At 43.5% G+C, this 12,752-nt stretch overlaps 1 protein-coding gene across 7 annotated transcripts in view; it reads right to left on the bottom strand.

Moving 5' to 3' along the window:
• NF2 (neurofibromin 2) overlaps positions 1-12,752 on the bottom strand; it is a 94,406-nt gene that overhangs the window by 58,631 nt on the left and 23,023 nt on the right. The window lies entirely within an intron of this gene.

Genomic DNA, 12,752 nt, shown 5'->3' with positions numbered 1-12,752 from the left:
ACACACACACACACACACACACACACACACACACACACACACACACAAATTTTAGGGTTTAGAGATTTGCTATGAAAAGCAAGAAGAGAAAAATAAGTTAGACCACTGATATCTGATTGGTTTTTCCTAAAACCTGATTCCACAGGGGAGTTTTCAAGTAGGCTTTTTATTTTTAACACATATGAATGAACAGTGTGTTCTCTACAAGGTACTCAACAGGAAAGCCCATCCCTTCTCTGTGTTTGCAGTCAAAGTCAAGCCAAGCAGCAACCTAGATGAAGAATATCAGGACCGCAGCAGACTAGTAGCTGAGATGCACGCTGGCTTTTACATTTTAGCAGGGCTGTTTGTCCCATCAGTCCTTCAGGCTCTGCCCTGTCTCCTCTCTGACTATAGTGGGGCCACCGGAACACTATAAAGATTGAGGTCTTTAGAGATTGTTTTTGAGAAGAATAAAAGAAAATGATGAGTTTTATTTTTAAAAGATGATCTCCTTCCTCCTTTTTAAAGCTGAGTAATGGGCACATCCATTTCCCATCTCCCAGTTTGACAATAGGACAAAGTGTTTTTCAATTCACCACAAGTTTTAATTCCTACAGGCAGACTTCACTGAAGAAATGTTATTTTGGAAAACTAGAAGCTTCACGATGCTGATTATCCTCTTGTCTCTATTTTAAGGCTGCTCCAGTATATAAATTATAAATGACTACCTTGCTACAAGATAATGTAACACTAAAGAACAGGCATTAACTCAGAAAAGTTAAACACCCAAGGGCTGGGAAGATCAAGGTAACGATTCCCAATCTGCCATAACTCATGGTCATGGCTGGGCCAGGCTTTGGCAAGAAGGGGCTGTCTGCAAGTGGGATGCGCAGTGCATAGAAACAAAAGCTGCCAAGGGAATGATGAGTGAATTTCCTGACTTGGGAGTTTAAATTATCCAGCATAAAACTGTATTAATGCAGTTTTCCTGTATTCCCTTTTACTGTTTTTAAAATGCAAAACTGTCTTTGTTGAAGGCAGAAAGACAATGTATTTGTCCCCTTGGCACCTACAATACAGTGAGGAGAAATACATAAACTCTGACACCAATTCGGAATGTTCTACTTAGATTAACTTTGACATGAAGAATCATGGACTGTCAAGAGTTGGAAATGAGCCTGAGTAATTACCTAATGTAGACTCGTCCTCTTTTTGTGCAAATAAGGAAACTAAGTCACAGGATTCTTTGGCAGCTGCCAAAGCACACGCTGGCCTCTTTCATGGTGATCTAACATAGGCACACCGCAGACCCTAGAGTGCCTCTTTTCCTGTTCTGTGGGGTCCCTTTGTTCTTGCTGTCCAGCACTCCCTAGACACCTTTTCCAGTAAGTAACCAGTGTTTGAAACAAAATCCATTCTCAGAAGAGTCAGATATTGCTCATTTACAGCTCAATGTGAATTAAAGTCTCTGTTAGCTCCCACTTATTCTTTCAACAAGTATTACAGGGCACATCCTACACGCCAACCAACGTTAGACACTGAGGCAACAAAATGGTGGAAGCAGTGTTCTGCAGGAGAAACAGGCAAGACCTAGGTCAGAGAACGCTTTAAAGAGCTGGTGAGAGTTAGATGTAGGAGAGAAGGAAATAAGTCTTTTTTAAAAATTACGCTTTAAAAAAAAAAAAAAATTACGCTTTTTACAGGAAACTGCAAGTCATCTGGAAGAGCTGAAACAGACAGGAGGTGGCATGGTGGGAATGGGGATCCATGTGGGACCAGGTGGCTCAACTTCAGGCAAAAGCCAGAGGGTCTTTGAAGACCCTTGAGCAGAGGAGTCATAGGCTCCAATCTGTGTTCTGGATGCGCTGTGACAACAGGGTGGAGTAGGAGTTGAAAGGAGCCCTGGATCAAGAAGGCCAGAAAGTAGGCCAGCCCCTGACATAGGAAGGCAGTGGAAGGGAGAGAAGGCAGCCTGAGAAGAAGAAAAGAGGCAGAGTCACAGAACAGAAGCAGAGGAGATAGAATCAAGAGGGACACCTGTGTGTCTGGCTTGAGTACCAGGTGGTTTCACTAAAGGAGAGATGGAATGGAGAAGAAACAGCAAATCTGGCAGGGACAGATGAGCAATTAAGTCTTAGACGGGATGAGTGAAGGTGCCTGTGGAAACCAAGTAAACACATGCAAACATATTGGATTTAAAGTCCTAATTCCTCTTACAAAACAAAATGTTGTCTTTAAGCAATTAAGAAGTTTTTCTGTTTGATTAAACCTAACCTCAACATGTTGTTACCTGCATCAGTTTCCACTGTTCAACATGCCCTTCCCCAAATACATGAGGTTTGCTCGCTCTTCCTAATTTGGGTTTCTACTTCCTTAAAAACAAGTGCCATGGTCACAATCGCTCTGGGTGGTTCTCAGGACGCCCTGGGGAAAGAGGTCTTGGGGAGTGGACAGGGCTTCCAGGTGCCGGCCAACTCGCCGGAATATGACCTAGCTCATCTTCAGCGTCATCACTCATTCACTACACCATGCTGATGCTGTGAAGTGACTCACTGTCCTCTGAACATCTCCCGAGGCTACAGGTGCCTCAGCACAAGGGTAGTATTAGTCTCTTTATTCTCCCCACAGTGACCAGGCAAGTGTATACATACAAGGCATGGCAAGTGAACACACACACGGTGTCCAAGCACAGCCCAAGGTGAAGGGGACAAACGGGGAATAAGAGACAAGTCTCTACTCTCAGAGGTGTAGGATATGAACCAGCTGGGAGCAGATCATCACCTCCTTCACCGCACACATAAAAACCCCAGGAGTGGGTTTGCAGCACTACAACACTTGTGAGAGCCACAACAGGGACACCCAGGGGCTGCAGGAACCTCCTATCTTGAACAGGTAGGGAAAGGACATCTAAACTGGCTCACAGTAGAAAAGAGGAACCAAGTAAAGACTGGGCTTGGGGAAGAGGGAGCCAGCGGGAAGTATGCTCCAGGCAGAGGGAACAGCATATGCACAGGTCCAGAGGCAAAAAAGAGGTCAGTCGTCCTTACAGGAAATGGGAGTAGGACAGTTCAGTCTGGCTGGAGGATACTGCCGTGTTTTTAAAAGGACCAAAACTACAATCTAAAATCAAGAACAAAAAAAAATAAAATAAAAAATAAATAAACAAAATCAATTCTTTGTTAACTATCTCTGCCTCTCTCATCTTTAACCAAAAAACACAGAAAGTTATCTGGTGACCATTTTCTCCATTCTCCCAAGTATGGAACACACTAGTACCATTCTAGAAACAGGACAGAAGTTAAATTGTTACCTAAGATGGACGCTTAATCTTTCCAGGAACTAGTCTAAAAGGAATATAGATAAGTGATAGTTATCTACTATTGGCAGGAATCTCTGCACTGTCACTGTGTGACCTTGGGCATGTGACAGAACTTCCTTGTGCTTTGCAATGGGAATAATAAACAGAACCCATCTTGGCAGATTGATCTAAGGATTAACTGCATTGATACATTTTAAAACCCTATGATAAGGCCGGGCACGGTGGCTCAAGCCTGTAATCCCAGCACTTTGGGAGGCCGAGGCGGGTGGATCACGAGGTCAAGAGATCGAGACCATCCTGGTCAACACAGTGAAACCCCGTCTCTACTAAAAATACAAAAAATTAGCTGGGCATGGTGGCGCGTGCCTGTAATCCCAGCTACTCAGGAGGCTGAGGCAGGAGAATTGCCTGAACCCAGGAGGCAGAGGTTGCAGTGAGCCGAGATCGCGCCATTGCACTCCAGCCTGGGTAACAAGAGCGAAACTCCATCCCAAAAAAAAAAAAAAAAAAAAAAAAAAAAAGGTGCTAAAACCCTATGATAGTGCTTGGCCCATAGCAAATAAATACTCAGTAAGGAGCAGTTATTGTTAATTGAAACTCTGCCTCCTCTCCTTAGATCCTCAAGTGGCACTGTTTAAGACCTCCATGCCCTGCTTCACACCAAGGATGATGGATGCCGGATCACAAAGGGCACCATCAATTCTCATCAAGCTACCCATATGATCACTCATTTGACAAACCTTTATCGAGCATCCGCTACGTCCTGGTCACTGTGCTCAGCACAGGAGATAAACGATGGATTGAGGACAAGACACTGTCCCTGTTCATGTCTGACAGGGAAGACAGGTAAATGGATCACAAAAATGCAACCCGTAAGTGCTATCAGAACAGGGTGCTGTGGCAACACAACTCGGGCCTGAGTCTCGGGAAGTAAGGTCTTTACTGAGGAGATGCTATCTGAGCTACGTCTTGAAAGCCAGGGGGTAGTTCAGCTGTGGTGAAGGGGATGACAAGAGCGAGGTCACGCCAGCCAGAGAGAACAGCAGGTCTGCCACTTGGGTCCAAGCTGTTGCAAAGTGAAGGAATGTTCTTTGCACTTTTCTAGTATCTGACAAACAGCATAATTATCCTATCTGCAGTACTGAATGTTCAATGCAGTACTGAATATGCAGCTTCAGCCGGTGGGTGCGTGTGACAATTCTGACTCTCAACGCTGATTAGGAACCGGGTTGCTTAGTCACTGATTCGGAGCAGCGATGCACCCTGCAACAATACCTGCAGGGCTCCAAGAACCTAGGACTAGTGGGATAAGTCTCATGTTTATTTTCTTGTTAAAAAATGTCCTTTTTGGATACCTGATGGCACATAAGCTTTTCAGGCCCTGCACTCATGCCACCTGAGGGCCTTTTTGTTAGGATTTATCATTTTTCCTCAACAGGTTGCTAAAAGAACAGCTCCTGGTTCGGATTAAATGTTCATTTAAACCTATCACTTTCCACCCAACCAAACTGTTCAAACTGCTCTGGATCCACCACGGTTCCCTGCCTCAACTCAGCCTAGTGAAGAAGAGAGAAGCTAAGGGGCAGATGCTCATTTTGCAGAAGGAAAGAGAGAGGTGAAGGAGTGAAAAAGGTGATGGGGAAGACGAAAGGCAGAAAGGAGCACAAATGTGGACTCCAGTGCCTGGAAGCTCCCCCTCCCAGGCCTCCTCCTCAAGGTGCCCTTCAGGCGTAGAGGCTAACGGGAGGGAGTCTGGAAGTACGATGCTTCTCGCCTTTGTGGCTGTGGTCACCCATTACTTTAACAGGCTGCAGTGCTATTTCATGGATATATACTCATGCCTGTATCATAGATAGATATGTATGAACTTTATAAACGGGACTAAGTGCTGCCAGCTTGTTATTTTTTTGTAGGAGCTGAATTTATGAGCTTCGCCCAGAGCGAAATGCTTGTAATTTATCAACTTAGAATGTTATAAGTAAACAGCACTAAGCACTTACGCTCCACAGCAGGAACGTAGCTGGAATGCGGTACTTTTGTGCTATAGGAAGCAACCAGCACCAATAGCCTGCAGGACTGGTTGGTGTCTATTAACCAGGAAAGTATCAGGAATAACACCTACTGAACAGCCATCTTGCAACTGGCCAGGTTGAGACTCAACCCTAAAACTGCCATTTGTTTCTCGCTTTGACAGCTGCATTTCTCCCACTGCTTTCTTTGGGACATATAGCCATCAGCAATCGAATCCTGGTATCCGCTGATACAACAGTGCAGGGTAAGAAACCAGACCCATGACGGGAAAAGGCGTCAGTTTGAAAAGGACAACTTTCTTGAAGAAAGTGAACTGAATTTGGCTACTACATATGAAATGCCTAAGTAGTAAAACCTACAGAGAAATTTTGGCTTTAAAGAGAAGACTAAAATGCGGAAAAAGCTAAGAGAGAAGCAATATTCCATTTCATAGAGGTCTGTGGGGCTAAACTATCAGCTACACAAAGAATGCTGTTTGACTGGCTGTCTCCTCCGCAGAAAATGAAAGAGAACTGAGGAACTCAGCATTCACTTATCAGTTTCTTCTAATTAGCTCACAAGCTGCCCTAGCATTTGCCGTAAAACTTGTCAAAAGGTTAGCTCCCATACAGATAAAGCAACAAAAGGAGCGGCATCTCCCCAGGCTCAGGACGTGTGCCCCATGTCTGCCATTATTTCAGAAATGGAAAATCAAGGATGATGTGATCTCTCCCTCTCAATTGTTTATTCATAACTGATTTCTGCAGCCATAGCTGGCCTAAGAGAACAGGTTTATAGAAGACTTGAGAATTTAAGATGCTAATGTACCAGATCTAAACCTGAATACAACTTTTGTCTGTTTTGAAAATAGATGCCAAATACCTCAATTTACAAGAAAAACACAATGGAAAAAGTTATAAAAGTAATTTTGCTGTGCAGTAAGTGAATAATAAATTCCATTAAAATCTATTCTGGGGCTGAGCGCAGTGGCTCATGGCTGTAACTCCAGTACTTGGGGAGGCCAAGATGGCCAGATCACCTGAGGTCGAGAGTTTGAGACCATCCTGACCAACATGGAGAAACCCCATTTCTACTAAAAATACAAAATTAGCCAGGCATGGTGGCACATGCCTGTAATCCCAGCTACTCAGGAGGCTTAGGCAGGAGAATCACTTAAACCCGGGAGGCAGAGGTTGTGATAAGCTGAGATTGCACCACTGCACTCCAGTCTGGGCAACAAAAGCGAAACTCCATCTCAAAAAAAAATCTAATCTATTCTGATTAAGCGAAGAAGATAAAAAAGTACAGTAATGTAAGTCTAACATTGATACTCTCAATTCAGGGTATAGTATCACGCACAACAAAACCAGTTCTCGTGTCTCATGATTAAGCCCCAAAACCATCATGCTATTTCTTTTCACAATTAAAGGATGCACCCCATCTCAGCCATTATTGTCAACATGAGGGGAAAAGAGATCCTCCAAATAGAAATAGACCATAGGTTAACACATGTGAAAAGAAGGGGGAAAAAATAGATCATATCAAAAAGAGAAAGAAAGGGAGGGAGGGGGAGAGAGAAAGAGAGAGACTTGTTTCCTCCACTCTACCAATCCTGAACCCTACATCCTTCATTTAAATCTGGGCAAGATCTCACAAACTTGGAGGCCAGACATGGTGGTTCATGCCTGTAATCCCAGCACTTTGGGAGGCCAAGACAGGCAGATCACAAGGTCAGGAGATCGAGACCATCCTAGCTAACATGATAAAATGCCGTCTCTACTAAAAATACAAAAAAATTGCCGGGCGCGGTGGCTCAAGCCTGTAATCCCAGCACTTTGGGAGGCCGAGGCGGGTGGATCACGAGGTCAAGAGATCGAGACCATCCTGGTCAACATGGTGAAACCCTGTCTCTACTAAAAATACAAAAAAAAATTAGCTGGGCATGGTGGTGCATGCCTGTAATCCCAGCTACTCAGGAGGCTGAGGCAGGAGAATTGCCTAAACCCAGGAGGCGGAGGTTGCGGTGAGCCGAGATTGCGCCATTGCACTCCAGCCTAGGTAACAAGAGCGAAACTCCGTCTCAAAAATAAAAAAAAATAAAAAATAAAAAAAAATAAAAAATAAAAAAAAATTAAAAAAATTAGCAGCGCGTGGTGGTACGTGCCTATAGTCTCAGCTACTCAGAGGCTGAGACAGGAGAATTGCTTAAACCCAGGAGGCAGAGGTTGCAGTGAGCTGAGATCGTACCACTACACTCCAGCCTGGGTGACACAGTGAGACTCTATTAAAAAAAAAAAAAAAAAAAAAAAAGATACCACAAACTTGAAACCTCCTCTTTATAAAAAACTCTAATCTCTTGCCCTGTCAGTTTCTGCCATAATCAACCACAGCAAGTAATTTTCTTCTCCCACTCCTCCAATCATCTCTGTTATTTTGCTAAATCTATTTAAATTATTGCCTTCAATTATTCATCAATTTCTTCCTCCCTCCTTCAACCAATTACCCTACCATATTACAACCCAGCCTATGTCCTCCCACGTCAGCAAACTTACATGCTTCCATTTATTTGTAACCAGACCTTTCTAAGATCCATTCCTTTGTCTCCCTGCTGTCCACGGCCCCAATACCACATATATGAATCAGTCTGTGTTTATATGTATTGAGAAATTAGGTACTTGTCATTCCCTAAGTTTCCTCTCTTTCCACCAATTCTACAGATCACAAACTCCTTGAAGGCAAGGGTACACACACACAGAATAAGTCTCCCAGAACCCAGGCAAGTGCTACATAATCTGTGGATACTCCATAAATGCTTGATGCTTGTGGTTGGCTGATGATGTTGATGATGATGATAACTAGATGAGACTTCTTAGTAGAACAGTCTTCTAAGTAATGATTGCAATGAAGCAAGAATTTATGACACTCCTTATTAAAATTGTAATTGCATAATTAGGCCTTAAGGTATATATTTTCCCCCTTTGGTAACACATACTGATTTCCACTCTCTAAAAATACCTTGGCAAGGAAATCTAAACCTCAAAGAATCAAGAAAATTTTCCACAGAACAAAGACTGGTAAGAAACAAATCACAGCACCTTGGGAAGCCAGAAAATGGAGCTTTTAAACTCTGGTAAGTCTTTCAAAACCAAACGAATTACAGTTTTTCAAGGGAAAAAGGCCTTACACTTGCCTTTCTGGCATCTTTCCTGCTTAAGTGCAGAGCAGTTGTGGGAGCAGCAGGAATCGGCAGGGAGGTCTGTATCCTAGATTCTCTGCCTCAACCACACACAAGTCTATGACTTGGATGTGCCATGCAGCTCAACTGGGCCTCAGTTTCTTCATTGGTAAATCTCTTAGGAGCCATGCAATCACCATATTTTACTATGCAGTAAGCAAAGAAGATTCACTTCAAAGTTGACTTACAGATGACAAAGCAAAAAGAAATAATACGACCATGGTGCTATGAAAGCAATACAGTCCCCCCAAAAGCAAAGACGACAATCTCTATCTTTGGAATTTAGCTCACAACATGAGAACAATCATAGCTCTGTCAAACAGCTATAAAACACCCAAACCCGCTGTGCTGGGTAAGTCACTTAACCTCTTTGGGTCTCAGCTTCCACAATCATCAAGTGGTCTTTCACGGTTAACACCACTCTCTTACTCTATGAGCTTGACATGACTTTGTATAAACCATGTAGCACATTTTGACTGTGACAGTAATTTTCTTTCAAGCTTTTAACATCTCATTGTGTACCTTAAAACCATTTTCAGGGACATAAATGACTTTACCTTTAGTTTATGTGTGGTTTCACATTCTTTTCCCTCATTCAAGGTATGCTATCATATTCCTTACTCAGAATAATCATGAGTTGACTGTATAATAATGAACTCTCGCCAGGCGTGGTGGCTCATGCCTGTAATCCCAGCACTTTGGGAGGCTGAGGCAGGTGGATTACCTGAGGTCAGGAGTTCAAGACCAGCGTGGCCAACATGGTAAAATCCTGTCTCTACTAAAAATACAAAAATTAGCCAGGTGTGGTGGTGGGCACCTGTAATCCCAACTACTCAGGAGGCTGAGGCAGAAGAATTGCTCGGACCCGGGAGGCAGAGGTTGCAGTGAGCTGAGATTGCACCACTGCATTCCAGCCTGGGCAACAGAGCAAGACTCCATCTCAAAAAAGAAAAATAATTCTCCGATGTAATAAAATTGGGAATGATAATGCTGCTGAAAAATAGCAGTTTTTATCACATAGCATGTTGCTGCTATTCATTAATTGGCAAGGATTACAAATTTGTGATGTATTGAGAATAATAATTTTGCAGAGTGCTACAAATAGGAAATAATCGTAAATTCAGCGCAGATAAGGCACAAGGCTAAATTTCAAATGCCTAAACATCAGGTACAACAAGCAGACTATGAAACGCAACTCCTGACTAAGTATCAACCAACTGATTACTCCTCCCTGGACAATGTAAAAACTGTGATCAGTATGCAACAGTGCATTCCTTCCAAAAAGCTCCCAGCACAACAGAGCTAGAGCATAATCCCTTCATATGAACCAGCTTCTCTAGAACCCAGACCCTTGCCTGGAAAGAAATTTTGAATATTCTGTTTCTAGCTTGACCTCTTGATTAAGTTTCATGGTCATCATTGACAATAAAACTGACTTTAATAACATTAGAAGGTATAGGCATGAGTGGGTAGGACTGGTAAAAATGTCTGCAGACGGATGAGAACTACTGTGGGCTGAAGACTAACATATTTATGAGACTGATTTAATCTCAAAATCAATATGATTAAGAAGTAGGAAGATGCACTGTTGGTGAATTTAAAACCACAGCATCAGTCAAGATATGTTTAGTAATTACTCCGGGCTTCAGTTTTAAGTTTTATCTGAAAGTCAACCCATCAAAACTATTGAAACAAGACGACAAAAACTGGCAAGGTGGAGGGGAAAGCTATAAGCAATATAAGTCACTCACTAAGAGAAAATTTATATAAATTTTCCAAAGATAGGTCCAAATTTGGCAAAGAAGCAAAAAAGAGAACAGTAGCAAAAGTGTTGGAAGAGAAACAAGGCAGTGTCTTTAGAAATGATGCGGTCGGGGCTGGGCGCGGTGGCTCAAGCCTGTAATCCCAGCACTTTGGGAGGCAGAGGCGGGTGGATCACGAGGTCAAGAGATCGAGACCATCCTGGTCAGCACGGTGAAACCCCGTCTCTACTAAAACTACAAAAAATTAGCTGGGCATGGTGGTGCGTGCCTGTAATCCCAGCTACTCAGGAGGCTGAGGCAGGAGAATTGCCTGAACCCAGGAGGCGGAGGTTGCGGTGAGCCGAGATCGCGCCTTTGCACTCCAGCCTGGGTAACAAGAGCGAAACTCCGTCTCAAAAAAAAAAAAAAAAAAAAAAAGAAATGATGCGATCGGACACCACCTAGTGGCCAGAGAGATTCCTGCACTAGGACAAGCAAGACGAGGGACTAAAGATTTCACTAACGTTTTTTTTCCCTGAAGTCAGCACTACTTTGGTAATAAATTTGGACGCGCTAAAAATGTCCTAAAACATGTGGATTTAGAATCTGGATTAGACAAAGCACAGACAGAAGGACAGAACACATCATCCTCTAACAAGAATTGAGAAGCCTTGTCACCAGCTGGCTAGAGAGATAAGCAGCTCTGAGAAAACTCAATTCTGGGTTTTTAAAATCTCAAATGCTTTAATTTGTGAAATTAAAAATAAACAAGCCCCAAAAATGTTCCTGGACAGAAATGCAAAACTAGCATGAATAATTGGAGAGGTCATCAAAAACAAAGAAAAATTTCAAAACCACACACTAGGGACAAAAGAATGCACAATATAATTAACTATGACAGAAATCCGAAAAGAATCCTGCTATCACAGTGGACATCAAACTAAATAGAGATCTGTTACATAGCACGCTACAAAAGAAGATCCGACGGGCACAGTGGCTCATACCTGTAATCCCAGCACTTTGGGAAGCAGAGGCGGGCAGATCACAAGGTCAAGAGATAGAGACCATCCTGGCCAATATGGTGAAACCCTGTCCCTACTAAAAATACAAAAATTAGCTGGGGCCGGGCGCGGTGGCTCAAGCCTGTAATCCCAGCACTTTGGGAGGCCGAGGCGGGTGGATCACGAGGTCAAGAGATCGAGACCATCCTGGTCAACACGGTGAAACCCCGTCTCTACTAAAAATACAAAAAATTAGCTGGGCATGGTGGTGCATGCCTGTAATCCCAGCTACTCAGGAGGTTGAGGCAGGAGAATTGCCTGAACCCAGGAGGCGGAGGTTGCGGTGAGCCGAGATCGTGCCATTGCACTCCAGCCTGAGTAACAAGAGCAAAACTCCGTCTCCAAAAAAAAAAAAAAAAAAAAAAAAAAAAAAAAAAAAAAAAAAAAAAATTAGCTGGACATGGTGGCGCGTGCTGTAGTTCCAGCTACTCGGGAGGCTGAGGCAGGAGAATCACTTGAACTCAGGAGGCAGAGGTTGCAGTGAGCTGAGCTCTCACCACTGCACTCCAGCCTGGGGATAAGACTCCGTCTCAAAAAAAAAAAAGAGAAGATTCTTCATTTATTTGGACTAATTATAGAATTTAGAGGATCTACAATTATTAAGGCATGGATAATCTGAATAAGGTTCAAAGAAAATAAAGGCAATGATTAAGAAGAAAATTCACATTTTCTAGTATGACACACTTCCTGTTCCCACATTCCCAGCCCATGACAACATAGGTAGGTAATATTTATCAAATACTTACTATGGGTCAGGCCCTGGACCAAGTGCCTGTAAAGGTCCACCTCATTCATGTCTCAAAACAACCCTGGCCGGGTACGGTGGCTCACACCTGAAATCTCAGCACTTTGGGAGGCTGAGGCAGGAGGATCATTTGAGGTTAGAAATTCAAGGCCAGCCTACACAACATGGCGAAACCCTATCTCTACTAAAAATACAGAAATTAGCCAGGCGTGGTAGTGCGCTTCTGTAATCCCAGCTACTGAGGAGGCTGAGGCACGAGAATCGCTTGAACCTGGGAGTTGAAGGTTGCGGTAAGCCGAGATCGCACCATTGCACTCCAGCCTGGGCAACAGAGGGAGGCTCTGGCTCCAAAAAAAAAAAACAAAAACCCTATAAAAAAGATACTATTATTCTCCTCATTTTATAGATGCATCAACTGAGGTTTAAAAAATTAAGTTCAGGGCCGGGCGCGGTGGCTCAAGCCTGTAATCCCAGCACTTTGGGAGGCCGAGGCGGGTGGATCACGAGGTCAAGAGATCGAGACCATCCTGGTCAACATGGTGAAACCCCGTCTCTACTAAAAATACAAAAAATTAGCTGGGCATGGTGGCGCGTGCCTGTAGTCCCAGCTGCTCAGGAGGCTGAGGCAGGAGAACTGCCTGAACCCAGGAGGCGGAGG

Source organism: Sapajus apella, unplaced genomic scaffold (genome assembly GCF_009761245.1).
Source record: "Sapajus apella isolate SASKATOON/1434 unplaced genomic scaffold, GSC_monkey_1.0 scaffold95, whole genome shotgun sequence".
NCBI lineage: Eukaryota > Metazoa > Chordata > Mammalia > Primates > Cebidae > Sapajus > Sapajus apella.
Note: the sequence above shows the minus strand (reverse complement) of the source record. Positions and strands in the feature narration are given on the sequence as shown.